Source organism: Eumetopias jubatus, unplaced genomic scaffold, assembly GCF_037043125.1.
Source record: "Eumetopias jubatus isolate StellerSeaLion01/CBP00866 unplaced genomic scaffold, mEumJub1_p1.0 scaffold_1, whole genome shotgun sequence".
Classification (NCBI taxonomy): Eukaryota; Metazoa; Chordata; class Mammalia; order Carnivora; family Otariidae; genus Eumetopias; species Eumetopias jubatus.
The window spans coordinates 84,232,716-84,237,838 of NW_028274807.1; the positions used below are offsets into that span (position 1 = coordinate 84,232,716).

The following is a 5,123-nucleotide window of genomic DNA, read 5'->3' on the forward strand; positions in this document are numbered from 1 at the left end:
CAGTAGCTAAAGATGAAACATTTCTCAACAGCCTCCCCGCTAACCCTCCCCCAAACCCTCAAACACCCACAGCACAATCTCAAAAGACACAAAACGGCCACAACCTACAAAAAGTTAAAATCTGTAAAATCTCCCCTGCCCACAGAGCCCAAGAGATGGGGCCTGAGCCACGGCAAGTGCTGCTGTGCAGAAAAGATAGAACCACTGTGCAGGTGTTCTGTGACACCATTACTCCTCCTCATCTTCCTCCTCTGCATTCCCAGCTCCCTGTTGCTTGGGGGTTTTTGCCTTTGCAGTTCTGTTTCGTTAGTTGGCAGCTGTGGAGGTGACCCGCGAGTTCCTGCCACCTTCACTCCTACCACTTACTCTGTACCTCCCTGAGGGCCCACGGGGGAAGGTGGGTACAAGGTTTTCTGGGTAGAGATTTCGCACTGGGTGAATCACTGGAACGTGTCCAGTGGCCATGGCTGCATTACGGCTGTTTCAATTGCATGCCCGGCCTGGTGTCTGACACGCCTCTTGGGCAGCTCTGGTGAGGTCTCTGGAGGCTGGAAATCCTGTCTAGGAATCCCCTCTGTCACATGGTTGTTTGCTGTGGCTGGGCGTTGGTCACACTGGTCCTGGTAATGGAACAGCACCTCCTCCTCCAGCTGTACCCCAAAGAATTCACATGGGATGATGATGCTATCCTCCATGGGGGGTGAATTGCTCAGGCCCATCAAAGAGTCTAACTGGTTACTCACAGCCTGCTGCAAAAACTTTTGGAAGATGACATCAGGGCCCTCCACCCCTTTGAGGGAAGTACTGCCCATACTAAGTGAAGGTAAGGCACAGGAAGGATTACAGCTTGTCTGATGGTCTATCAGAAGTTCCTCTGGGTAGAGCTCCTCACAAAATTCACAAGGCAACATGGTCCAGTCAGCTGCACCCTTCATGTCATTCAGAGCACTGGAACCTTCAAGGGACTGGTCTGTACCACATACAGCCCTCAGAAGTCCTGCTCTGCCACACTGCAGGCCTGCCCTTCATTTTGCAGACTTAGGGCCAACATGAAGTCCAAGTTTACACTGTCTTCACCACCCTCTTTTTTGGGGGGCTGCCAGTTTCTATTCCTTTCCTGCCTTTCTTGTACTTCCAATAGATTATTCTGAATTGGAAACTGGGCTGTCATGTTCCTTTGGTTGGTAGTTCTACTATGGAAAAGATCTGATTCAAAGGCTCTCAGGGGTCTTTGGGGTAGCCTCATAGGTGGGTCCAGAGCCTCAATTTGCCTGAGGAGTTGGGATGCAATCCAGATGCCATCTTGACCCCAGGACTCATCATATGCATTAGGAGGCATGGCAACCTCATCTCTCTTTTCCTCCCCATCTCTTCCACAAACTTCAGGATGAGTCTTAGATCTTTCACCAGTAGCGCGCACAATTGCCACATAACTCCATCGGGCACCACAGTAATCTTCATGGTCCTTCAGTTTGAGAACAGAAAGTTCCAAATCACAGTGCTGGCAAAGGGCAAGCCGTAGAGGACACTCAGTCTTCTCATGCTTCTTTAACTGCCTCTTCTCCAACTTCTTATTACATTTGCAGGTCACCTGACAATGTTCTGTAGCCATGTGACTCTCCATGTCAGATTTGGGAAATGGTTCCTTGCAGATAGAACACATACCAATGTTCCTTTGACAGTGGATCTCACAGATGGTAAAATTAAACACAGGAATTCCTTTTTTGCAACTGTCACACAGTTGAGTGTCCTGGTCATCTAGAAATTCAGCCATCTTTAGTTCTTCCTGAAAACCGGGATGACAGCAAGGACCTGCAGCTGACCCACTAGCCGCAGACACAGAGCCTCCTCAGTCAGCCCTTGCACTGAACAACCTGATATGAGGAATTCTTAATCTCAGGAAACAAACTGAGGGTTGCTGGAGTGGTGGAGGGTGGAAGGGATGGGGTGGCTGGGTGATACACATTGGGGAGGGTATGTGCTATGGTGAGCGCTATGAATTGTGTAAGACTGATGAATCACAGACCTGTACCTCTGAAACAAATAATACATTATATGTTAAAAAAAAAAAAGAAGAAGATAGTAGGAAGGGAGAAATGAAGGGGGGATCGGAGGGGGAGACGAACCATGAGAGACTATGGACGCTGAGAAACAAACTGAGGGTTTTAGAGGGGAGGGGAGTAGGGGGATGTGTTAGCCCGGTGGTGGGTATTAAGGAGGGCACGTATTGAATGGAGCACTGGATGTTATATGCAAACAATGAAGCATGGAACACTACATCAAAAACTAATGATGTAATGAATGGTGACTAACATAATAAAATTTAAAAATAAATAAAAAATAAAAATCCTACGCCTATAGGTATCATGCTAGAGTGTTTCAGAAGGGAAAACACAAAGGCTGTGGAATTCCATGGTTGAGGAGGAAAAGTGGCCTCATTTACATAAGGTCTGATTCCCTAAATTGAGAGCAGAGATGGAGTTCTAAGTTCAAAGAATGGCAGTCATGAACCTAATGCACCTGAGGTGGTAGGACTTCGGAAGCTAATAGCCCCAGAATTTACTAAAGGCAATGCTGTCTGTCCAGCAGAGGACATCCAAAAATGAACTGTCTCCCCTGAGGCTTGTTAGCATGAGGAAAAAAGGCTTTCCTTTCAGAAAAGGAAAATTTTGCTTTACATTTAATTTAATGCCACACAGAGAAGACAGACAAAATGAAATGTCTTAAGAAAAGAGGTGCAGGGGAGCCTGGGTGGCTGTCGGTTAAGCATCTACCTTCGGCTCAGGTAATGATCTCAGGGTTCTGGGATCAAGCCCCGAGTTGGGCTATTTGCTCAGCAGGGAATCTGCTTCTCCCTCTCCCTCTACCTGCCCCTCCCCCTGCTTGTGCACACTCTTTCTCTTTTTCTCTCAAATAAATAAATAAAATCTTAAGAAAAAAGAAAAAGAAAAGAGGCCCAAACTATTTAAACTAGGAACCAGTAAAGGAAGTAGAGATATTTAACTTGGTCTAGAGGAACTCCCAGAGAACTCTACAAACAGAGATGTAGCTACACAGACACAGACATAGACTGTGAGGCAGGCATGGAGACAAATGTGGAGCTAGATGCTGATCTAGATGTGGGTGTGGATGCAGATGTATACATTCTCTCATGGAGAAGGGCAATAGATTTGGCCTATGTCCCTCCTTAGGTCAAACTGAAATTAATGAATAAAAACTACAGAGAAAATTATATCAACATTATAAAAAAGTTTCTAATATTAATATGGCCCAGAAATGGAATGAGGTCATTTAGGGGTTAATCTCTAATACTTAAAAGTGTTCAGATAGAAACTGAACTACTGTTTAGATTGAAGGTTATAAAGAGAACATGAGCATTATTTCAGTTTATCTAGATATCTGTCAAGAAATGTAAAGGGCCTACATGCAAGAAAAGTTAGCCTGCCACAGTTTCATGGATGGATATTAAATAAGAAATGTCTTTTTAAGCTCTTTTATCTCTGTGGTAAGGGTCTCACTGATGTCTTCTATTCTCTTCTCAAGCCCAGTGAGTATCCTTATGATTGGTGCTTTCAATTCTCCATCAGTCATGTTACTTCCATCTGTTTTGCTTAGATCTCTGGCTGTATGGAAGTGCTGAATCACTAGATTGTACACCTGAAACTAATGTTACACTGTATGTTAACTAACTGGAATGTAAATAAAAACTTTAAAAAAAAAGGGGGTGCCTGGGTGGCTCAGTCCGTTAAGCATTTGTCTTCGGCTCAGTCAGATCCCAGGATCTTGGGATTGAGCCCCACATTGGGCTCTGAGCTCAGCAGGGAGTTTGCTTCTCCCTCTGCCTGCTGCTCTCCCTGCTTGTGCTCTCTCTCTGTCAGATAAATAGATAAAATCTTAAAAAAAAAAAAGCTTAAAAAATGCCTATTAAGATGAAGATTCCTTAAAAAACTTAAAAATAGAAATACCATATGACCCAGTAATTCTACTACTGAGTATTTACCCAAGGAAAACAAAAACACTAATTTGAAAATATATATGCACCCTTATGTTTATTACAGTATTATTTACAATAGCCAAGATATATAAGCAGCTTAAGTGTCCCATCGATAGATGAATGGATAAAGATGTGGAATGAAATATTACTCAGCTGTAAAAAGGAATGAGATCTCACCATTTGCAACAATATGGATGGACCTAGAGAGCATTATGCTAAGTGAAATAAGTCAGACAGAAAAAGAAAAATACCATATTATTTCACTTATATGTGTAATCTAAAAAGCAAAACAAGGGGTGCCTGGGTGATTGATCCTGGGTGGATGGAGCCCCACATCAGGCTCCCTGTTTGGCGGGAAGCCTGCTTCTCCCTCTGCAGCTCCCCCTGCTTGTGTTCCCTGTCTCGCTGTCTCTCTCTGTCAAATAAATAAATAAAATCTTTAAAAAATAAAATAAAATAAAAAGCAAAACAAATGAACAAACAACCAACAAATCAAAACAGAAGCAAGACTCATAAATACAGAGAACAAACTGGTGGCTACCTAAGGGGATGACAGATGGGGTTGGGTGAAATAGGTGAAGGTGATTAAGAAGTACAAACTTATAAAATAAATAAGTCATAAGGATGAAAAATATAGCATTGGGAATATAGTCAGTAAGATTGTAATAACATGTGTGGTGACAGATGGTTAACTACACTTATGTATACTTGGTGATGTAGAATTGTCAAATCATTATGCTGTACACCTGAAACTAATATAACATCTATGTCAACTATACTTCAATAAAACATTTTTTAAATAAAAAAGAAATGCCTACTAATGGTAATAATAGAGAAAAATAAGAAAGCCCACAGATGCTCTGAAGTTATGCTCAACTTCAGTTCTTAAGCAAACCTATTTAATGTTGTATATCCTGAACACATTTAAATATTGACTAAGATGTTAGAAAAATATAAAGCTCCATTACTGGTACTCCATTAATAACAAATTGGAGTGATTTCACTATTTGTATTATATATTTTAAAAAGGATCCTGTCAAGGAAATAATATAAATAAAATTGAAATGGATGTGTTCAATCTACCAGAGAATAAAAATTTCAACAATTAGAGAAACATTAAATTATAAAT

At 41.9% G+C, this 5,123-nt stretch overlaps 1 pseudogene; it reads right to left on the bottom strand.

The window, feature by feature from the left end:
* Nucleotides 1-440: 440 nt before the first annotated feature.
* LOC114207100 (TRAF-type zinc finger domain-containing protein 1 pseudogene) lies at nt 441-1,814 on the bottom strand (annotated as a pseudogene).
* Between the last annotated feature and the right edge of the window lie 3,309 nt (nt 1,815-5,123).